This window comes from Aedes aegypti, chromosome 3 (genome assembly GCF_002204515.2).
Source record: "Aedes aegypti strain LVP_AGWG chromosome 3, AaegL5.0 Primary Assembly, whole genome shotgun sequence".
Lineage (NCBI taxonomy): Eukaryota > Metazoa > Arthropoda > Insecta > Diptera > Culicidae > Aedes > Aedes aegypti.
In genome coordinates this window covers 51654317-51679727 of record NC_035109.1, presented here as the reverse complement: position 1 = coordinate 51679727, position 25411 = coordinate 51654317, and the positions used below count along the sequence as shown (strand labels likewise).

Genomic DNA, 25411 nt, shown 5'->3' with positions numbered 1-25411 from the left:
TTTATCAAATGTAGTGATGTATGCAGCTTTTCATCAATGTTTTAAGAAGGTGCATCATCTCTTACTTTTTAGGACTAAACCGATTAGAATAAAGACGTTCGTAGTATCATATTATACGTTTCCGATATAATGATTACGTAAACTCGGTAGAATAAAAACTTACTATTCTGCACATTAAAATGATACGCCCTTCTTGCGTCAAGTCTAAATTACAAATGACTTGTTTAATTTTGCACAAAATAGTGATACACCTTTCTTTCAGTCTTATCCTGTTGACGATATAGACAAAATTTTCCGTAAGGATACCAAATGACAAGAAGGCATTTGGCATGCTTCATTAAATGATCAAGGACCATTTGATATAATGGTCATTTGGCCAATGACTATTTGGCATGACATGAAGAACATCCTTTTTGAAAAGAAGGAGCATAAGTATGGCTGGATGGCAAATGACTTTATACCAAATCATTTTATGCCAAGTGACCTTATGCTATATGGGCTCTCCATCGATATATTTTGCCTATATCATTAATGAGAAGTAGGGGGGTCCGTAGCCTTGAGGTTACGCTTTCGCTTCATAAGCGGAAGGTCATGGATTCAATTCCCAGCCCCTCCAAAAAATAACCCGTCCAGCCACCAGAAGACGCCGCACGGAGGACCGTGCATAGGGGAGCACATTCATCCTCCGTCAGTATCAGATGGTGACTGAGACAAATTGACCCACTTCGCAGGCAGCTAGCCTCAAAACGACTCAGGACCACGGCAAAACGAACCACCGCAAGAGCAATGAACTATGGCTTATGGAAATCGATTGGACCAACAGCAGAGCACTCTCCTACCTGCTCGGTGTGAGAGCAAAAGAGCAGAAGAGAGTGAAAGCAGATGTAAATATAGATTAGTTAAAAATAGAACTGTATCGGTAAGGAAGATACATATAAAACTGATTCCGGCACAGTAGTGGCCACGAGCACGGAGTGCCTTAAAAAAAAAAAAAAATCATTAATGAGATAATACTGAAAGAAGGGTGCATCACTATATATGCAAAAATAAACATATAGTCTGTATATTTTATGGGAATGCATTAAAAGAAGGGTGTATTATTATAATATGCAAAATACTCATGAATAGGGGCATATTGGACACATTAGGTAAATGCTTATTTTACATAGAATGGAAATATCTTTCTTTGCTCTAAAATTAAATCCACCGATTCCTCCGCTTTGCTTATAAACTAATTTGAAGCTGAGAAAAAAATATAGTAGAATTTCAGAGGACAAATGAAGCAAAGCGTAAACTTTTATACCGTCAAAACGTTCATATACAATACAGATTTCGTACAGTTTATAAAGTTTTGCTGAAATATGCATATTCCCAGAGAGTAAGAGGGTGTCCATTTCGCCCCGTGTGTTCATTATGTCCCTAACCCTCCTACCTACATATTTATTTGTCACATCAGACCTTAGCCTGTCACATAAGTGATTCTTCTTCCTCTTTTCTGGCGTTACGTCCCTACTGGGACAGAGCCTGCTTCTCAGCTTAGTGTTCTTATGGGCACTTCCACAGTCATTAACTGAGAGCTTACTATGACAATGACCATTTTTGCATGCGTATATCGTGTGGCAGGTACGAAGATACTCTATGCCCTGGGAAGTCGAGAAAATTTTCAACCCGACCGGTGGGATTCGAACCCAACCCTCATCTTGGTCTTGCTGAATAGCTGCGCGTTTACCGCTACGGCTATCTGGTCCCCCACATAAGTGACTCACGCAAAGCAATAATTAAAAAAAAAGAAAAAAATGGATATTCATATAGCTTTCTGGGGAATGGTGCATTCTGGGGAATGGAATTCTGGGGAATGTTACATTCTGGGGAACGATTTTCTGGGGAATGGTTCATTCTGGGGAACGGAATTCTGGGGAATGGTTTTCTGGGGAATGGTTTTCTGGGGAATGTTATAGAATCTATCTACTAAGTTACTAGCCATCATTAGGCTTACATATCTTATTCTATAGATACAGTCGCGCATGCATGTGAACATCACTTTTATTAGGAACCAATTTGTGACCACTAGTCGCGATAGCAAGTGTACACCACCATTACTTAGAGCAAATATACGACCACCAGTCGAGTTAACATCATCAATAGCAGTTACTATGAACAAGTATGCGACCACCAGTCGCGGTAGCAAGTGTACACCACCATTGCAAAGAACAAATATACGACCACTAGTCGAGCTTACAACATCAATAATACTTGCTAGGAACAAGTATACGACCACCAGTCGAGTTAACAACATTAATAGCAGTTACTATGAACAAGTATGCGACCACCAGTCGAGTTAACAACATCAATAATACTTGCTAGGAACAAGTATACGACCACCAGTCGAGTGAACAACATCAATAGCAGTTACTACGAACAAGTATGCGACCACCAGTCGCGGTAGCAAGTGTACACCACCATTGCATAGAACAAATATACGACCACCAGTCGTGCTTATAACATCAATAATACTTGCTAGGAACAAGTATACGACCACCAGTCGAGTTAGCAACATCAATAATACTTGCTAGGAACAAGTATACGACCACCAGTCGAATGAACAACATCAATAGCAGTTACTATGAACAAGTATGCGACCACCAGTCGCGATAGCAAGTGTACACCACCATTGCATAGAACAAATATACGACCACCAGTCGAGCTTACAACATCAATAATACTTGCTAGGAACAAGTATACGACCACCAGTCGAGTTAGCAACATCAATAATACTTGCTAGGAACAAGTATACGACCACCAGTCGAATGAACAACATCAATAGCAGTTACTATGAACAAGTATGCGACCACCAGTCGTGGTAGCAAGTGTACACCACCATTGCATAGAACAAATATGCGACCTCCAGTCGCGCTAGCAATATCAATAACATTGATTGCTAGGAACAAGTATGCGACCACCAGTCGAGTTAATAACATATTCATAGCAACCATCTGTCGCGTTAAAAACAACCAAATACCAAACCAAATGCAACCACCAATCGCGGCAATAATATTTTTTTAATTGCAACCACCAGTCACGTTAAGGACATTTTTTTTTGCATTGCATACACCAATTGTGTTAAGGGCATTTTTTCATAGCAACCACCAGTCGCGTTAAGGATATTTTTTTCAAACATGTTATTATATTTTTTTTTAACATGGCATTTATTTAGAAATACTAATGAATTAAGTAGATTTGAATAGTTTGGATCTCACCGGTTATCGACACAAAATTCACAAATTTCACCGATTCAGTATGCTTCACACTTAACTTGTTCGTTAAACATTACGGGATACACAATGTACTGAAGCAAATAGGAAAGAAAACAATCATGTGCATTATAGGTCAAATTTGACCAAAACATCGATAATACTGAATCGATTAAAATTCGATTCGTCCTTTGTATCGATTTTATTCAAATCGATTCGATTTCTTCACTCGTAAGCAAATTTACAAGAACAACGACTCAAAATAAGATCAAATCCCTTGTATTAGGATTTCATGTTGTTTCAACATCAAAAAATCGATAAATTGGAACGAAAAATCTACTTTTGGAACACCAATTCAAAATCGCCCATGGTTAGGAACATTTGCACACACTTACATTCATTTTTCACTCTATTTTATTTTATTGAAATTATTTTGTTTTTATTTGAAAGCAGGAGAGATAAGATATAGAAATGTGTGTATCATCACAGAAGAAACGATGAAATGATCACATACAACCAAAGCGAAGTTTTTTTTATTATTTATATAGAAATTTGCACAGTTGACAAATGTTACGGGAGTTTTTTTTTTGATTGAAATTACTAATTGATAAGTTATACAAATTGATTAATATTCATGAAAACCACTAATAACTTTAACACTTCACTTTTCTTTTGCAAAATCACATTATTTTACAAATTATACTTAATTATACGATATTTTTTTTTTATACACGTTTTGTACGGATATGTTCAATTGACTTCTGCAAAAAAATAGTTCAGTCCCCGATAAAAGCAGAATGCGCACTTCATAACTTAGATGAATCAGCTTGAAATGATCATAATCTTTGAATCGGATAAAATAGATGAAACACTTTCTATTACATTCAAATATTTCCATCGAAGCAATCTGTTTGAATTCAAATGCAAAACAAAATATTCACTTTAAAGCCTGCATCGCGCAACTCAAATAGTTGAGGTGATGCTGGTGTTCAATAAGAGCAACAACAAGAACAGAGAGAAACATTGCTGCTTCAGCGAGTAGTGAAGCGGCTAATGCATATTAATGTCATATTTCCTCTTCAATCAGTTTTCTATTATTCATAGAAAATACCACATTGCTGTTTACTTACAGATGCCTTTTTATCAGATTCAAACTTCACTCCACAATCACTCTGAATACATATTTTCACACGCGGTTTAAGAAGCACTCGACACAAACACATTTCCTAGTGGACACTCCCGCTTGCTATCGAATCCAGGCTCTCCAGGAAAAACGAAAATTTATTTAAAACTCCTGGCAGGATCGCCAAATGTGAAGCTCAGAATCGTTGTTGGCAAGCGGGAGCACCACGAAGAACCATGCATTCCATTCTGACATTACTATAGGAGTGAGGCGTCGAAGTTATGCCATGCCTACTAGATCGTTTGATGTCCGATCCGATGTTACATTCTCGGAGTTCTTTCAACAGGCTTTTGATTGTCAACCATCATAACAGGGTTGGAAGACAAGATCTATGACAATGTTCATTCAGTACCACACACTACTATAGTGCTTTCATATTTTAATAGCAATACTTATTATACAATAAAAAAAATATGGTGGTGATAGTGACAATCCTCAAGACATTCCTGGGTTTGATGAATGCGTTGCAGCCGGCCATATAGGAAAAGTAGTTGGGATTCACCTGCAGCATGTTGTAGGATCTGACACACAGGTACTCAGGCTGGTAAGTTTGTAAGTAGCCTGATTTCGACAAAGCTGCTGGACATTTCTTAGATATCCATAATGCTGGCTTTTCATTGGACCTTTTTAATTATAAGCATTAGTGTCGATAAACGTACTGCTTGACCAGTCGACGATACCAGTGGTGGTATGCTAATTCCCATGTTAGCCCAAAAAGCCTCCCCGCCATGTCGTTAGAAAGATGAACCTACCGGAGATTTAGGTGATTGGTCAGAAGACAAAAGTTATGACAGCTATATGTTTGACTTAGAGGGAAGCTGTTTGTCTTATTTTCAATTTAGACTCTCATAAGGACTAAATATGTTTCTATCACTCATCGCACCAGAAGCATTCTAGACAAAAGTGAAAAACAACATTTGTTATGGAGTGGAGATAGTTTAAAACACTGTAATTTGTAGCATTTATTTTTCTTATGAAAACTACGATGCAAGATTACGGAAATCATAATAGGAATAGGGGTACATGAATTTCGTCGTAATCTACTAGTGGGACTGTTATGCGGGTACTTTCAATATGGGACGCACATGATTTGGTATTTTTTTCGCATTTTGTCCATACAAAGATACAATTTTAAGTATGATACCATGAAGTACACTAACAATAAACATGATTCATGAAGAAAACTCAAAAGTGATGAAAATTGAAATGGGACTGTTTTGCGAGTATGGGCAGAATAGATACAGTGACTCAAACACATAATACTTTTCTTACGCTGTTTCCACATGATATGATAAAAAAATGACTAAAAACCAATTTTACACTCGTAGGGGGATCCTAGCAGGCGGTGCGCGCGTGAGGTTGTACAGTCGACTCTTCACAACACGATATAGTCGATCTGTCTATAACTCGATATCTCCACTAGTCGATGTCATGTGGTAGGTGAATTTCTCTCCATAACTCGATATCCATAATAAAATCTTTGTTATTCGGCGAAACATTCTCTAATTCTTGTTTAGAGTTGAATAAATACTTGCAAGTTGTTATAAAAATTGAAAAAACAATTATATACAAAAAAATTTGCCAGTAAAAATAACGCGATTTTTCGAGCATTTGGAAAAAAAGTTTTCAAATACAAACGATTCTGTTTTTGCACGGGGGAGTTTTTAGTTCAAAATTTCAAAAACCATGCAAAATAAGTAACACCATCTTTCGACGTTTTATGCAAAACTAAGGTTTTGGTGAAAAAAAAGTATGTAAACTTTTTTTGCACGGATTTTTTTTTACAATCCGTGCAAAAACATAATCGAGTTTACTAGTGTGGGGACTGATACCGGAAAAACTATAACACGAGTGATTATAACAATAAAAACTTGTTTTATTTACTCCGATCGAATACAACGTGTTTTTTCGCTTTGCGTTAACGATAACAACAACAACCAATGAGAATATATACTAAGGTGTAGAAGAAGAAGCGATGGCTATGTATTAGTAAAGAGAAAAAACGTAAACAAAAATAACTACGTTACTAATTTACACGGCTTCTTATGGGAGCTCGCTCGCTTGTAGTTGTGAAACATTTTGCACCGTACACGGATGTCACGCACACTGAATGTCTTCTTCCTCACCTCGGTATATATTCTCATTGAACAACAACGTCTCAGCGTTTAGGGTGGCTCTTCCATTTGTCGTCAAACTAGGGTGCATCTATTCGATACCCGCAGGTACCCCCCCAGTTACGCCAAGAAACGTACATGATGTCCAGATGGCGTAACTTTACTGCCAGAATCTTCTACAGGATAACTAGAAATGTTCTCTTCACATACGTAGGCTGGTTTCAACCGATCAATCGTTATTTTCTGCTGTTTCTCGGCGATAAGGACATCGAAATACTTCTCGAATCGCTCGACAACCTTGTAGGGACCCTCGTAAGGTCGTTGTAATGAACGTTTAACGGCATCGATACGAACAAATACTTGGTCACATTTTTGTAGATCGCTATGGATGAATACCTTCGACTTCGCATGATGGTTGATTTTGGGCGCCCGCAGTTTGGAAAACGTATCGTGCATAGTTTCGCAAATTCTGATCGATCGACAGAGTCCACAGGTGGTTCGAAGAATTCTCCTGGGACGCGCAAGGCTTGTCCGTACAACAAATCTGCTGAGGAACATTTGAGCTCATTTCGGAACGCTGTTCTCAATCCAAGAAGTACTATCGGCAGTTCGTCACACCAGTGAATTGTATTCTTGCACATGAGTGCTGATTTTAGCGTGCGACCGTTCTACCATTCCATTGTGGTTAGGCCGTGGTTCTTGTACCGTTGTTTCTGGTTCGGGAACGATTACCGGCTCATTCAACGGCCAACAGGAGCCTGCTTCATACAACGAACCTTTGTGCTGAGAACTTCCAACTGTGCTTTAAGATCGTCTATCTGATCGAAAACCGTATCCGGAACTGCACTCGGTGAAGGATTCGATGTCACCACAGCGACTCGTGGAGTCTCAGTCAGTTTATCTGCCATTTCAGCCAGCTTGGGCAATGTTCCGTCGCTGATAGTCAATACTGGTCGAATGTGATGAGGCATACGCTGGAGAAACGACATCTTTAAGAGATCATCGTTGACGTTGACCTGCTGCCAATTCTTGCATTTTAGCAAGCAGGTTTTTTTTTTTGTTCTTTATTAAGGTGATTTTTAGCGCATACGGCTAGTTCATCACCATAAAATAGCAAGCAGGTGAGTCGGCCGCATGTCGCCGAGATCCGATGATCCGTACATGCGGTGAAAGCGCAAAGCGGGAAACCAGGCGATCCTTAATATTTTGTATTTGTCGGCCTGTGGTGGGTTCGATACCAGATCGGCTACATGGCAAATAACCGACTGATCAAGCTTCGCTACAATGTGGTAAAATTTGGTGTCATCTTTTGTTATGTTCCCCAGGATAAACTGTGCTTCATATTGGAAAGAACACAAAGCCAATTCCAATACCAGGATAGCTTATTAAGCACAAAGAAAACAAGCTAGTCCATTCTCTGCTGACAGCTCAACTAGCAACTGCTGTTCCTTTTATTCAATCCAGGTATTTACAATTCATACATTTCCACTAAGCACAGCATAGCATACCTTTAATCACTACCACCGACGATGTCCGTATGTCCTACCTACGGGTGCGACACTACAATCCTAACACTCCTCCTTAGTGTCGTCATCCGGATTGCTCCTCCTGTCGCCAAATTCCTTGTCCAGGTCCACAAAGCTCTTGCAGGTTCCACATCCTTGTTCACCACAAAGGTCGTCCGGATCCTGCCTTCCGAAAATCACGAAGCTCCTACTTGTCCACCACGAAGTTCAGGTTTACCTTCTAACGGATCACGAAGCTCGTCGAGGTTCTTCCTTCTGAGGATCGCGAAGCTCCTCCTCAACTCGAGCCCTGTACAAGTGGTCCGACTCCGATGCTTGTACATGCTCCGACCAGCCAGCAGCTACTCCTACGGATCCCGTGCGGCGTTACACGGCTTATGCCGATCCTCATATAGGGCACACTCGCAGATGAACCGTTCGTGGGCCCATAACCTATTGGAAAGAACACAAAGCCAATTCCAATACCACGATAGCTTATTAAGCACAAAGAAAACAAGCTAGTCCATTCTCTGAAGACAGCTGCTGACTGATAACTCAACTAGCAACTGCTGTTCCTTTTATTCAATCCAGGTATCTAAAATTCATACATTTCCACTAAGCACAGCATAGCATACCTTTAATCACTACCACCGACGATGTCCGTATGTTCTACCTACGGGTGCGACACTAAAATCCCAACACTTCAGCCTGGGCGAACCACATTTCCGGATCAGTTTTCCAAAATTCCGGGAGTTTCACCGAAACTGCAGCGGTAGCTCCTTGTTGATTCACGGCGACTGCTTGTTGATGGTTCACGTTCTGTGCTTCGTTTTCCGGATTCATCGTGTCGATTTGAGGTTGTGGTGGAGTGGCACCAGAAGAAGCGATTTTTCTCGCGATACACGAGCGAACCGAAAGTTCTTCGAATCGAATATCACGTCGGGGTCACCAATGTGGGGACTGACACCGGAAAAACTATAACACGAGTGATTATAACAATAAAAACTTATTTTATTTACTCCGATCGAATACAACGTGTTTTTTCGCTTCGCGTTTACGATAACAACAACAATGTCTCCTCTTCCATTTGTCGTCAAACTAGGGTGCATCTATTCGATACCCACACTAGTTTGTAAAATACTATCTCACATAACAGCTTCAAAAGAACGAGTGATCCGTGGCTCTTTTTTTTGCGAGAGTCGGTTCATTTGATCAGCATGAATCAGACAAAAAGTGACCCGGAAAAAGAACGAACCGATTCTTTTCCTCTATTCTCCTTCGTTCCTCGGCTTCATTGTAACGCTTGACATGTGCTTTGCCTTGCGCGCCACGCGACACATGCAAGCAAAGCTTTCTGCTGCTCCTCGCTCTTAGTATAGACAAACAAATTGGCCCCGCCCACTTGCACGCAGGCGGATGTAAGATAGAGAGAGAAAGTTCCCACTAGAATGGCAAAGCACATTCTGCTTCTTCCTTTTGGTTCGCGTAGGAGACATCAGCCGAGTGTATCGTGAGTTTCAGGGGAAGAATATACGAAGAATGAGAGAGCGAAAGATACGAAAGGTACGGCGCGCAACAGGGAATGAACCACTCTATTGCGGCGCTTATATTAAATCCACATCCAGCGGCGGCGGTAACGCGCAGAAGATATGCGCGCAATTCAAACGCAACGTCAAAATTCAAGTAGGCTTGGATTTTTTCGTTCTTCAAGGACGCAAATGTTTCAAATTTGCTAAATCTGAAACATTTGGTGATTTTCATTATCACTGCGACGGTATATCGACATTTTCAGATAATCGCATTACGTGGATTTATCTTGCAGAGCACAATATTTTCCGTTCGCTCGATTAAGTTCGCTCTTTCTTCGCGAACCGCTGAGCCACTGAACCGTTCAAAAGATCCGGTTCACTGAAATGAGTGATTCGGATCGGACCTGTTCACTAAAATGAGCCGTTTTGTCCATTTCTAGTGTGCTGGACATTTTGAAGACTTCCTACGAAGTTTGGAACAACAAGAAGCTGGATATTGATAATTTGAGAGTGTTTGGCGCAGTTGCACACACCCATGTACCAAACTGATGCAGGGAAAAGCTTGAACCAAGTTCTGAAAGGAACTACATGATTGGACACGTACAGTGATCAACCAGTATCGAAGCGATTGACGATCTGGATAAATGACTACCACGTGTCCTATAGCAGTGTTGAAACTCCGATGGCCTGTGCGTACAGTATTGAAGCTTTTGTTGAAGAAATACAGAATAGAATTGCTGAGCTGAAAAAGTAAGATGGTAAGCAGGGTTGATAGAAACTTCTCTGCGATGCAAAGAAGAGGCGATTTTGCGTTTTTCTGAGGAGAATAAAACTGAACTCAAAATTTTCAACACATATCCTCAAGCGATTCGAGTTAGAGTGTAAAAAATGCGAGGACTTTTTCAGGTACTCTCTCTCTTGTTGCGATTCTCACCTTTACTCACATTTCAAAAGAACTCTTGAGTCTGCCGCCCGAACAAGATAGTCCTCGGGGAGTTGTGAGAGCACCATTTTTTGATGGAATTTTACTCTGTTGTGTTTTGTGCTGGATCTTCCTCGCTCATTTTTCGTTGCCTCTCTGCTTAGCATTTTTTCGCTCCCTCGCAAAGAGGCCAAGGCAGCACGCTGCTCTAAAGTATGTCACCAAACTCGAATGATGTTGAGGAGTATTATCAAGCCGAATGATAGGGACCGATGGAAGGAAGCGATTGAAAGCGAGTTGCAGAGTTTGAAGAAAAATTAAACTTGGACTTGCAACCGAAGCCAACACAGAAAAACATCGTTTATTGTAAATGGGTATGCCGGATACCAGATCAAAGGTGATGACAACAGCAACACCGAGAAATATAAAGCACGGCTTGTTGATAAAGGATATTCGTAGAAGAAGAATTATGATTATGGATTCTTGGAAGGAGAACGAATCATGGTATGCCGTTTGCAAAAATAGCTTTGTGGACTCTAGCAATAGGGCAATTCAAATTTTTAAAATGTTTGAAAATCCAATCTCCCATATGCTCCTTACCATCCTTCCCATAAAAATAGTGTTCTGTGAAATTTTCAGCTTTCTATGTGGTGATTTAAAGGTGGCCCAAAGACAATATAGGTTTATATGGAAATTACTATGGAGAAATTTAGAGAAATGTTCCAAACACTCTAGTACTGTAATGTAAGTAGAAACTTATCATCCCATATTGAAAACTCATTCTTCAAACCTTAATGAAGGATGTTGCTGAAGAAACAAATCCCTTTTGAGCTAATTTTGTTTGGGATTTTTGTACATGTTTGCAGGGCTATAATCCCATATTAAGCTAAATAATAGCAAACAAACTCATGGATATCTCTTCTGCTATCCTTCGCATTGAATTTCTCTCTTCAGCAAATTTCTTCATTATGGTTTGAAGAACGAGTTTTCAATATGGGATAATTAGTTTGTATTAATATTACAGAACTACCGTGTTTGGAACATATCTCAAAATTTCTCCATAGTAATTTCCATATAAACCTATATTGTCTTTGGGCCACCTTTAAATCACCACCTAAGAAGCTGAAAATTTCACAGAACACTATTTTTATGGTAAGGATGGTAAGGAGCATATGGGAGATTGGATTTTCAAACATTTTTAAATTTTGAACCGCCCTATTCTAGCAAGTACCACGAAGCTGAAATGAGGCGTTCAATTCGTTTGCGTGGAGCTTGGGATTCAAACGATCTAACTACGACTGCTGTTTCTATTGTTTGTAGACGATATTTTGATGATGACGAACAACCTTGAAGAAGTTGAACTCATCAAGAACCAACTTTCGAATTGATTCGAAATGATTGATAGAGGTGAAGTAGAGCAGCTCCTTGGAATCAAAGTTGAACGAGATGAGAATAACATCAATATTAGTCATCGTCTGGGAGGGAGAAACCAATACAAAATTTCTGTACGTCATAGTGAGCCGGGATTCCGCTGTCACGAACTGTCACTGTGAGCCCAGATCTCAAACATTGGACTAACATGGAAAAAGCGCGTAACTGATTGAAACACATTTTCGCATTTCATCAAAAGTGACAAAAATTGAATGAAAATCAATTCATGCACATAATGCAAGTAATGTCACGTGAGCACCTTTCAACTGATTGAATATAAAGCATTGAAAAACGCATCGTTTTACTTTTTCCAATGAAAATTAATATTTGGTGCATAGAAAACTGTGGCCCTTTTTCCATGTTTGTCAGGAAAGATCGAAAGAACACAACAAAAGAAAACTAGCGGTTTTCCCCAAGCCTGCCTTGATTGTTGTTGGCAAGCTGGAGTTATCTTGCAGTTCAAACAAACGTTGTTCTATATTTCGTGTGTAGTATCGGTGCCTCCCTCCCAGGTCATCATCAGCTCCTAATATTGTTCTTGTTAAGGTGAAACATCTCAGAATCCAAAGATGGCCGGCACAATGGCCGACTTGTGCCCCTACTCACGATTTCAAAGGCACAAAACTAGAGAAATAGTTGGCAAACGTTTCTGATCTTCTTATTTTAAGCTTTCTGCTAGTGCACAAAGCCAAAATAAAAACTGCACGGTTGTTGGATGCTTTCTTTGTGAGATTTGTGCCTTTGAAGTTTTGGTGCAATCTTAGAAGTTGATTCAAAACTGTTTCACCTTAAGCATTTGGAAATAGCTGAGGTGCGAAGCAACTAAAACGTTAGTTTTAGTCTCGTGAACATCTGTTTATAAAAAAAACATTTATTTGGGGGAATATTGGCGCTTTAATACAGTTAACTCTCCCTTACTCGATATTATGTATCTCGATATTTCCCCTAACTCGATGGAATGCGCGGTCCCTTCAATCTAGCATACTTTGATCCCTCTGTAACTCGATACCTCTTTAGCTTGATGTTCCCTAACTCGATGCGATCTGTTTCAGTTTCCTATGCAAGTTTACCTCTCTAACTCGATATTTCCATGGAATTTTTGAAATATTCTCCAAATGTTAATAAATTTCAAAAATTTGATAATTATGATTAAAGTGATAGTAAATTTAAGGTTGACAAGTCATTTCAGCGTGATAAAAAAAATAATTTTTGAATACTATGCAAAAAGTGTCACGTTGCTAAATGTACTAAAAATTTACTATTTTTCACATGTAGTTTACTATTTTGAATGTACATTGTCTAAATATTCATAATCTCAAAAATTGAAAATTTTGTGTTCTGTATCTCGATACCTCCCTAACTCGATGGTCCCTTCAATATCGAGTTAGGGAGAGATGACTTTAGAAGGAAACATTACTTGTTCAACTCATTAGTAAAACAATCTTGACAAGTCGAACATTTGGAAACGTTTAATAAATGTTGATTCTACTATTATTCATTCCAATGAAAAATGTTGAAAATTGACTTAAATTTAGATCTTTATGTATAACCTACAATTTTGGCGCTTAAATTTTTCACAAGCTTTCAACAATCAAATGAAATTTTAAAAGATTGCTTCCTTGCGATCATCTTGTATCTTTTTCAACGTATTTTTTGCATGTTTTCCGATTTTCAATCAGTTTACGTGATTTTTTGGTAAAATATTGTGTTTATTTGCAATATATTTGTAAATAAGAGCAACTACAGGGTAAATATAAACAGAAATCTTTTGTTTGGCTAAATAAATGTGTGAATCACTCAGAATTATGTTACATAATAGTATCCTTATAATATAATTAATGTTCCCAGCAATTACATTTAGAACGACAATTAAAATATTGAATTTTTGAATATGATTTACAGATACCGCAATAATAGGCAAAAAGCTATTTTGATTGTCTTATTATTGCAGTATATGCTTGTTCTCAAAAATATAGAACTTGAATTATAAATTCAATATCTATCATGTAACTTCATCCATACTGAACTGTTATAGCCGCTGCATTTAATTGTTTTGGTTCTAATCTTAAAAAAATCATGTTTATGAAAACCCGTCCGTAGATAGAAGGACTGGTTAAAAATATAGAGTTTTCTTGATGCATCATTTAAAACTGTTCTTCCAACGATCAAAATCGTTCAATTTTTAAAGCTTGGGAATACTATAAGCTTTCATAGTCATCAATAATATCCATAGAAAATAGAGTTTTCGATTAACAATTAGGGTTTAGTTCTTATACCGCAATAATAGGGAATACAGTCGAATTTCGTTCGTTGCACTATGTTTAATTGCACTACGATTTAACTGGGCTCCCGTTAGGTGGGCTATAGCCCACCTAAAACGAAGGCAAATTTGGTAGTACTTATTTTCTTTTGTTATATATCCTTTGACAACTCAAAACTCAGCCCGATTATTGAAAGTCTTTCACTAATGGTGGTAAGCTCCATCGACGTTAATACGCGATTGACGCATTAACTAACACCATAAGTGGGCTACAGCTTTAGTGCAACGAACGAAAGTTGACTGTACTGCAATAATGGCCAAATTACCCTATGTATACTTCGATTATCATTAAAAATTTCCGATACCAATAACGTCGTAGATGATGATCAGTACATTTTGCAAATTTAAATTATTATTATTATTATTGTTTATTAACATAAAAATTTTGGAAGAGGGAAAAACCCCTTTGAGTGATTTCTATTTGAAATCTTTCTCAGGCACAAAACCTTTTCATCTTTTTAAAAATACGTTACAAAATCAAAAATACATAATTAAAGGCTCTTCTGGAGTAGATCCATAACGGAGCCAATATCTTTCAGGTGAGATCATCATAATTATTTATTTAAATTTATTCAAATTTAAATTATAATCTTTTCAATTCAATAGGATTCAAACATACTTCCGATGAACCATAGTCGCCTAGTTTCGCCATCGTTTGGTAGATTTGGATGAGATTTTCAGGAAAAATCACAAATGAGTTTAATTTTGAAATCGATGATAGTTTCGGATTGAGGTCATTTGTTGGGGTACCTAGGGTATTTTAAAATAAAAATTATGTGAACAATGCAAGAACATTGATCTATTTGATAGAATATATTGCTTGTTTTGTATGCAGTATGATATCCGTGTCAGTACTCTGAGGATTTCCAATGGCCAATTTTGAAATCTCTTCTTGCCGATTAAAATTTCATATTTTTTTACACATAAATAAATTGACATCACCTCATAGAGTAATCAAAGTTTTTTGGACAGACCGTTACGCGTATATAATATGGCCATTTACGGCAACATCAAATGGAAGTGACCAAATTATATACGTGTAACGATCTATCCAAAATATATAAAACACCATATCCTTCCACTTATACGCTACGTCCCACTGTGTTTTATTTTCTTGATTTCATGCGCTTTTCGTATAGCGCCCAAACCATTGATTTTAGCGATATAGTTTGTTCGGAGAAGTTTCTTGGTGTATTAAAGCGCATCTTTTGATGCAAAAAGTTTTGTGATCAATCCACCTAGCAGTGAGATAGAAAAACTATTTTTTCAAAACATTTAGATAGACATATGGTGTCTTCGGCAAAGTCGAAGACACGATTTTTCTATCTCTTATACTTTTTATATCTGTATGCCGTTGTATGTGAATGGCCCCTAAAAATCATATTTTTTATCATAACTTTTTTCCACGATTTTTAACATTTTTTGTGTTTTCTACAAAGTTGTTTGTCATTGTTTTCTACAAAGTTGTTTGTACTATCATACAAATAAGCCTTATTATTCGACTGATAATTCTTTTACTTTAAGAGATAGAGAGGTGCGATGTTCAGCAAAACCACGCGTTTTAAGATGTTTAACAACTTTGTAGAAGACATGAAAAATGTCATGATTTGTACGAGTTGTTTGCGCCATTTTGCGCCGAAGCCAGTTATAGAGGCCTAAACTACCCTTAAAAAAAAAGAGTTATTTATGAATAACTTTGTTACTTCAAAAGATAGGGTGATGATATGTTCAACAAAAACACGGGTTTTTCCATGACAAACAACTTTGTAGAAAACATAAAAAATGTTAAAAATCTTGGAAAAAAGTAATGATAAAAAATATGATTTTTAGGGGCCATTCACATACAACGGCATATATCTCAAAAAGTACAAGAGATAGAAAAATCGTGTCTTCGACAAAGTTGTTTCAACTTTGCCGAAGACACCATATGTCTATTTAAATGTTTTGAAAAAATAGTTTTTCTATCTCACTGCTAGGTGGATTGATCACAAAACTTTTTTCGTCAAAAGTTGCGCTTTAATATACCAAGAAGCTTCTCCGAACAAACTATATCGCTAAAATCAATGGTTTGGGCGCTATTCAAAAAGCGCATGGAATCGAGAAAACAAAACACAGTGCGTCCCTAACAAATCAGAGCCTGATTCTCAGATTGGTATTGACAAACCGAGTGACGCAGTCCAAACTTCAACGAAGCTCGGCGTCCGCATTTTAATATAGTGCTTCGACGACGCATGCATTTACCTTACATTTACATTTCGAAACATCTCACAAATTAGAATCTAAGTCCGAAACCGTCACCGAACTCAAAACTTTCATTGTGTGCATCAAAACTATAACTCATTTGTGATTTTTCCTGAAAATTTCATCAAAATTGATCGCACGAACGTGCATCGCAATACATCGCATCTTGTGGTCGCAAAAGTTCATTGGACTCGGTTGCTGTCTTGATTGCACTCTGATTCATCCTACTTGAACTCGCTGTTACATAATCTAAGACTGATCTTAGCTCTCTCGCACAACATAAATATACCGGCCGGTCCATTTCGCACTTGATCATGATCGATCTTCTGTAACGAGTTCTTTTCTTATCAAGTGAACGCGTGGACATGAACAAAGTTCACATTGACTTCGGTTCATTGCATGTTGTGCAGAGATAATCGTTGTAAATGTAAAAGCACGTGATTAACAAAACAATCATACAAATCCAGCGTGCTTGATTGCGATGCGTGCAATTTTGAATCTAGGAACCATTGGCAATCTTTTTTTCGTAGCTTACTGCTCTGCCCATAACCGCATATTTGTAACATTCGACAAAAGTAGGCATTGAGTAAATGGAATAACAAGTGTGCATTTTATGGCAGTATGAGAGGAAACTGAAATTTCTAAAAATTACCAGGAACTCAAAAGTGCTTATTTGAGGCTAATATTTTGTACAACTCATATCGCATACTAGGTGATTTGTCAGAAAATAATTCTAATATAAATTTCATTGCTATCACATTACGAGGCCCATTTATAATCTCAATGTGACTGTTATGCGGTTATAATTACCAATGTGACAAAACAACTTGATATTTTTTTCGAATTTTCTAGAACAATCTCACAGATTTCAGTAAGTTGATCGAAAGTATTTATCATTTGATGACTCTCCATGGCATTAACTCCATTTTGTCAAAAATGTCGAATGTGACTGTTTTGCAGTTATGGGCAGTGCTCATGTTCTGATTAAATAGCATGTTCAAAAGCCAAGTAGCTACTTGTTATGTTCAGAGTGCCTGGACATTCATTCATCTTAAATATTCAACAAAAGACCGGCTCACTTAGATCGGGCTTTGTGGTTTTTATCTCAAAGATTATGTATGTCGCGATGAATTCCACGCCTTCTACGTCCAAATGGCATTTGCTATGGTGCATTAGCAGCTCACGATTGTATCTTCTAGCATCTCTGCTGGTGGTAGGTCGCTCATCGCATTCCGTTGTCCACGGGTTGAGGTCGCCATAGTAGAGATGGTCGGGTCTCGGGTTTTCAAACCCGAAACCCGACCCGAACCCGGGTCGGGTTCGGGTTTGAAAATTTTAATTTTTTCGGGTTCGGGTTCGGGTCGGGTTTGAAACTAAAAAAAATATCGGGTACGGGTCGGGTTCGGGCTTGAAAAAGGTCGGGTTTAGCCGGGTTTGGGTCGGGTTTGGGGATAATTGTTCACAAAGTAACAACCGGAAACCTTCCCTATACATCAGAAACGATGAATTTATCATCTTTTCGAACTCGGGTTCTATTCGGGTTTTTCTTAGAAAACTTTCTCGGGTTTCGGGTCGGATTCGGGTTTGAACAGCGAAAATTTTTCGGGTTCGGGTCGGGTCCGGGTTTGCTTTTCAATTATTGTCTCGGGTTCGGGTCGGGTCCGGGTTTGAAGGAATAAAATAAGTCGGGTACGGGTCGGGTTCGGGTTTGAAAAATGTGAAACCCGACCATCTCTACGCCATAGCTATAATCGATGGTCGAGGATATATGGGATCTGGTTCAAGTTGTGGCTTCCAGTTTCTATATACCATTCTATGCACGGCTCGATCGCTGGGTATGTTCGAGAAGAGTGAATAGGTGGCAGTTTAGTCTAATCGTGGCATTGGCGAAGTGCGGTTCGTTCGGTTTGAATTTCGGAGAGTTGTAAATTTGAAAAAGGTTTGAGATATTAAATGTGTTATTCGTTGCGTCGCACGTAAACAAAATTTTAAATAATAACGCACTTAGCGTGATTGGCATACAAAAGCCACTCTTTTTGGGTTAGTGATGATTGGAAGGTGCTGTGTATCTTGTAAGATCGCTTCGAATGGACAAAAGCAACTTTTTGTTTTGAAGCGAAGATCATTATTGTGGCGAGTTCTTCGATGTATTGGGAAAGAGCATGGCTAGACGGGAGACGTGGATGGTAACCGGTTTTTTCGTCACGTGCGAGTTGTTTTGCGAATATGGACAACCTACTCTCCTACCTTGGCGGATATAATTTCTGTGTTTTTGTGCGTCTTTCGCCTCATTTAACTTCGCAGTTTGACGCGCCAAACAGGTCGCAGACTCCACGGGGTGAATCACACTTCAATACCGACCAGAAGATTATGCCACAGACAAACGGACGTAAAACTCGCGAAATTTTTATCGACCACGCTCCGAACGGTCATTTTAAATTTTCTTTGTTCTATATATCACAACCAGAGGCGCGCGCATCGTTTTCCTCTGCTTGACGTTTCAGACTAGCGCCTTCTGCAGGCCTTGCAACATGGCCACCAAATGATGATTGCGTGAATTTGACGATGGATTTAAGTGAAAAAGTGAATTTTGACGATGGATTTAAGTGAAAAAGTTTCAAAGTATTATGTCTGTTTGTCTTTGGTCAAACCCAGAGAGTGATAATGCATTAAATGCGTTCTGTGAGAAGAATCACTGGATAATAATGACCACTACAGAATGAAATAACCACAAATCAACTTTTACGCGTGGGATAGTCAGAGTGGTCAGTGCATTCGGCGGGGCGCCGGCCGGAGGAGAATCGTAAGCACGTGCGCGTGAGCTTAGTCGAACATTGAATATTTATTTTGCTTTTCGGATTCTGAACCAAGCCGGCTCAAACCGGTTTGTGGAAGTAAACAAAACTAGCTTCGGTGTGCTTTTGGGACCGAGTTAAGGACGTAGGAATGTTGTTCACACAATCCTTGTATTGTGGGTTTCTTCGTCCCGATATCTTATATTCGTACTCTCGCGTCGTCTCAACATAATCACCGTGTTTAACAATTTAAAGATCTATTCAAATATGAGAATTCAGTTCTTGTGAAAATATTTGGCAATTGAAATCCAAGTACCGTAAGGACGCCATTTCCACTCATTGAAAATTTAAAAACATGTATTAGAGAGAAATTCATATGAATTCGTCCCCTTGATGCTACAGCTAGATAACTAGAAATTTGGATTTTTTGACTTCAATATGTCAAAATATTATTCTCTATTAGGTCTGCATAATATCCACAGCTCATAAGCGTGTGATTAAAAATACATAAGTTGTAGTCTGGTTTCAATCATATTCTCTTCGACTAACCATCACCTTGTACAACGATCATATTTTCAAAGTTGCGCATCACAAAATTTTGATTTTCGAGTTATCTAGTTGTAGCTTTAAGGGGACGAATTTATATTATTTTTGTTGTGGAAAAAATGTAGTCTGTTTAAGGTGGTAAACAAGAATTTATGGTTGATTTTATTAAGTTATTATGGAAGATTGAAAAATGCTTCTTGGTTGTCATGGTTCAATAATATGTTGTAATATTGTAATATATAGATAACAACCAGCAAATGGGTTCCAAACTATTGTTATAGATAGGGCCTTATACCTAGGATAAGCGGTGAGTGACGCCCTAAACCTGTATCTTTATATACATAATATTCGGTACTATTATACATTCCTTACGGTATGCGAGATACCAAACTTCGTAAATGTCGCATCCCGATGCACTCTAATGCGTCTTACAATAAAAATCTAATTTGGAGCGTTACCCGTACATAATTTGGACGTTTACGACAAAATCAAATGGATATCTTGAAAACGTGTTCAAACAGCCGTAAGTCAGAAGAGTAAAAAGAACTTAGTTTATCGATCCTACTTGTTTCGCAGACAACATTCTATACGCTCTACTACACGCACTCGACTTCCACTTTTATAACGTTTAATTTTTGGAATTACAAAACGACGTAAGTAAGATTTTGTGCTTTCGCAACCTAGACACTACTTTCACCGCTCTGCCATAATATGGAGAGACTAAGTGACTTAACCACGAATCAAGTCTATTTGAATCAATCTTACACTCGTACGAAAACGTCGCAAGTAGTTTTACAAAACGGTGTATCATTTGGTCATTAAGTTTTTGTGGGAATTTTTTTTTTCGCGTGATTTTTGTTTCGCGTGCTGCTGGCATGTAAAGTTTTAAGGATTAACATAAGGAAAAAAATGTCAAATGTATATTTATTTTAAAATAGCTTCACATTTAAGGTTTTATTGCGCAGTTCCCACCTTATTGGACCCCGCACTTCAGAAGTGCGGGCGGGTTCATAAGTGCGGAAACGTCAAACCCTTTGTTTTCGCCGTTGGCGGGCTAGAAAAGGCAGTGAATCGGTTTCGCGCCAACGAAAATTGTTTTCGTTTCAGCAACAGCATGTGCTCTCAGCAGGGTTGCTAGTTTGTTTGTTTTATTTGTTTCACGAAAACTTGCTTGTAAAACATTTGTAAAAGTATGTCACCCACTTGAAATAGGCTTGTTCGATTATTATTAATTGTGGCAATGATGCAGTCAAGTGCAAATCTGCATTTGGATAGAAAAACCAGTGTAATTTGTCGCGTAAATGTACATTTGAAGAACTTTGGATATTGATCCATTTGCATGGAAACATATTTGGAACCACTGCTTGGTGACCTTCGAAGTGCGATACACAACTTTCCCAATAATCCATTTATCAAAGCAACGCACAATAATTCCTCTCAATTATTTTTCTCTAAACCTTGTGAAAGTTACTTAAGTCGATTTGAATAAGTCCAAATTATATATGCGTAACTGTTTGTCCAAATTACTCTGAATATCCTATAGGGCGTGGTATATTTTTGATTTTGACACTTTACTTCTTCATAATCACAAATGAACAAATATTTATCTGTATTTTCTGTTGGATACCACGAAGACAATTGGCTTGTTTAGTGATATCCTGTTTTTTACATATTTTGATTCTACGTTAAAAACTGAGCCAGAATCCAAATTTTCATAATTTGCTGTGCCCTGGAACTATTTTTGAAACACGTTTGAATACAGTATGGAAATCGCGTTTGAATCACCCCTCGGCAAATTTTACTTCGGGGCGAGCTGTCATTATGCAAATTGAAATGTCATTGAGTCGGCGGAATGAAATCTTATTTAATCATTTACTATATCAAAATTTATGTATCAAAGCGCAATAAAATCGTGTTACACTTAGACAAATTAAGACTAACAATTCAAAAGGCCTCATCTCCAAAAAGTAAACAATGAGAAAATTGCAATCTTGTTTTGTCAAACAATACATCAAATTTAAATTATGAATTTAAGCATTGTATGTTATTTTATCGTCCAGAAGGTCGTTGGATAAACTGATTTATAGCTATGAATATTCATTACTATCATTTTAGCAATAAATCCTGCTAAAAAAACGAGTCAAAGGAAATGAGGCTTTTATTTCACCAAAAGCTGTGCAGCCCTTTTCATTTGTGCCCATAGACGCCGGCCGACACTGATGAGGCCTGTGAGTTGACGCCTTTGTTTACTCTAAAATGTGTTGAGGCCTTCTAGTTGTGGCTTGTTTTTTCATCATCTTCTGATGTGGCCTTTTGAAAATCATTCAAAATTGATGATGAAATAAGGAATTTGAAGTGTAGAAGAGTGTTAAGTGGTGAAGTAAAGTACATGGAGATCCCTACAGCAAGAGAAGATTCGTGCGGTCGATTAAATATGTGATTGATTGAACCCTTCTTCATCCATGAACATTATGTATGTGCTACGCGAGTTTGTCGTCGAGAAAATGTATGGAAATATTGGTTCAATTGAAATAATATTGCAATTGAACGTTATTTTTCATGCAATTGAAACCAAATCGTGTTTTTGTTGATAATTTGTGAAGTACAGACAGGCGGACACAGGTATTATTAGGTAGTATGTTACAAAATACATCAGTCTACAGGTACCCAATAATGTTCGCCGTTTAGACAACCACTATAAAATAATACAAGGAGCAGTCGCTCCGTAGTATAACCTGCATCTACTTAGTGAATTTGGAACGTTTTTCGCAATCTACATTGCAATTTTGATGTTTGTTTTGTGGGGTATTGAAATGACTACCTCGCCTAGATACACCATCTACTGTCAAACCTCCATCGAACTGCTGCCAACATCATCGCACCAAAACAAGCAGCGGTCGAGTCAGTGCTATTTCCTTTTTCATTCGAACTTTGTACTTGAACCGAAATACAGTTAACTTTCCTTTTGTTACGCGACGCCTAGTATCTTTTTATTTCGTGATCCGATTACTTGTCCGCTCCGGTTATTCGCTTCGGTTGTTTGGTTCCTGCGCGGTTGTTGCCCACAGGTTATGGGCTCCAGTTCGGAGTTTGCGGAAAAGTGCGGAAAACGCGGAATTTTTTCGGATTGATCGACGTGCCGGTGCGAGTGGTTTCCCGATCGGCGGCTTACACGTGCGATTGAAAAGATGGCGGATAGTGTAAAGAAAAATGCTAGTGGATCCGGAAAGAAGAAGGCTAAAGACGACAATCACAAAGCGAAGCAAGCAAAAAGTGACAACAGTGCGGTGTGTTTCGTTGCCGGAGAAAAGCTTCCGAAGAGCTGGGTGATTGACAGTGGAGCGTCACTTCACATGACATGTGACCGGTCATTTTTCGCCGAGTTAAATCCCAGTGGTGATTCGAAAGTCACGCTCGCGGACGGGAAGAACACAAAAGTGCACGATATCGGCAAAGGTGTGCTCTTCGGGGAGGATGGAAGTGGTAAACGCGTTGAAATTACATTGAGCGATGTGCTTTTTGTACCGGATCTCGACGGCGGTTTATTGTCCGTCGGTCAGCTGGCTGCCAAAGGTTTTGCGGCAGTGTTTGGTGCATCACTATGTGAAATCAAAGATCCAGCGGGAGATACAGTTGTTGTTGGCGACAAGGTCGGTGGTCTATACCGGCTGCGATTGCAGGAGCGGTCGCTGCGTGCCAGCTGCGAGCACCACCAGCGGTGCCAGCATACGTGGCATCGGCGCATGGGCCACCGTGATCCCGAGGTAATCCGACAGCTTGAGCGAGACGATCTGGTAAGTGGACTCAATATTACTGACTGTGGCATGCGTATCACTTGTGAATGCTGTTTAAAGGGGAAACTGGCACGTCAGCCATTCCCACGGGTGACTGAGAGAAAAGCGGATCGACCGTTAGATTTGCTCCACACAGACCTCTGTGGACCCATGGAGACGAAGACGCCGTCGGGAAACCGTTACCTTATGACGGTCATCGACGACTTCAGTAGATTCACGGTCGTCTATCTGCTGAAAAGCAAGGACGAAGCAGCGGGAAAAATAAAAGAGTTCGTTCGCTGGGCTGCGAACATTTTCGGAAGGAAGCCGCTCGCAATTCGCTCCGATGGCGGGGGCGAGTACGTCAACCGACAGCTAAACGATTTCTACAAGTCTGAGGGCATCAAAGCGCAGTATACCATGCCATACTCTCCCCAGCAGAACGGAATAGCCGAACGCAAAAACCGGTCTTTGCAGGAGATGGCTATTTGCATGCTGGCTGATGCTGGTATGAGCAAGGTGTACTGGGGAGAGGCCGTGATGACAGCAGCACACCTCCAGAATCGGTTGCCATCACGAGTGATCAACAAGACTCCATACGAGCTTTGGACCGGCCGAAAGCCTGATATTTCCAACTTGAAGGTTTTCGGATGCGACGCCTACGTGCAGATTCCGGAGACAAAACGTTCCAAGCTGGACCAGAAGGCAGTAAAGCTCACCTTTGTTGGTTACTGCGAGGATCATAAAGGCTTCCGGTTTCTAGATCGTTCCAACAACCACATAACCGTCAGCCGGGACGCTAAATTTATTGAGCTTGGTGATGGGTCGGAGCAACTTGCGACTCCGGAGAAGATCGACGTAGCTGATGATGAGATCGAAGTGCCAATCGGTTTCGAGCACCGTGAAGATACAGAGCTGCTGCAGAATGAAGCAAGTGATGGAGATATGTCGGACCATTCGGATGATTTTGACACAGCTGACAGTGAGGCGTTGGAGGATTCTTCGGGCGACGAGGAAGCGGCAGCCGTTGAGGAGGAGCCGGAACTTCGACGGCAAGATCGGCCGACGAGAGGGATTCGTCCGAAGAAGCTAGAGGATTACGTAGTCGGCATGGCAAAGTCGATGACTGAGGAATCAACGGATTATCGCTGCGCGCTGAAGATTCCGGCATGGAAGCAAGCCATGGATGCCGAAATGGATTCGCACAAACGGAATGCCACCTGGGAACTTGTCGAGTTGCCGCAAGGGAGAAAAACCATCGGTTCGCGGTGGGTTTTTAAGCTAAAACGAAATGAACACGGCGATGTTGTGCAGCACAAGGCGCGCCTCGTGGCGCAAGGATTTAACCAGCGATACGGGGTTGATTATCTGGACGTCTTTGCACCTGTAACCCGACATGAAACTCTCCGTGCGTTGCTAGCAGTGGCCGGCAAGCGTGGTTTCGTTCTTCGACATTTGGATGTACGGACAGCGTATTTACACGGAATCGTCGAGGAAGAAATTTACATGCGGCAACCGCCGGGATTCGCCGTAAGCGGAAAGGAGGAGAAGGTTTGCAGGATCAGAAAAAGTATTTACGGTCTCAAGCAGTCTGCGCGCTGCTGGAACCGTGCACTTCACGCAGTGTTGACCAAGCTGGGGTTCCGACAGTGCCAGGCTGATACTTGCCTCTACGTACGCGACAACGGTGACGGCTTAGTCATATTACTCGTCTACGTGGATGACTTTTTGGTCGCTTGTGCGAAAGAATCGGTCGCTAAGAAGGTGTACGAAGAATTGCGGAAGGATTTGGATATCTGTG

General features: G+C 39.6%; 1 protein-coding gene across 3 annotated transcripts in view; it reads left to right on the top strand.

The window, feature by feature from the left end:
* The window catches only part of LOC5573979 (sodium-independent sulfate anion transporter), a 45628-nt gene that overhangs the window by 2928 nt on the left and 17289 nt on the right, over positions 1-25411 (top strand). Inside the window, exon 1 of one of the 3 annotated variants that reach the window (XM_001654947.2) lies at positions 18318-18435. The exons of 1 other annotated variant lie outside the window; for it this stretch is intronic. The gene's annotated coding sequence lies outside the window, so the exon portion shown is untranslated. Of the gene's footprint in view, positions 1-18317; positions 18436-18513; positions 18537-25411 lie in introns of those variants that run through there. One more of the 3 variants, XM_021854644.1, reaches the window with a different exon arrangement.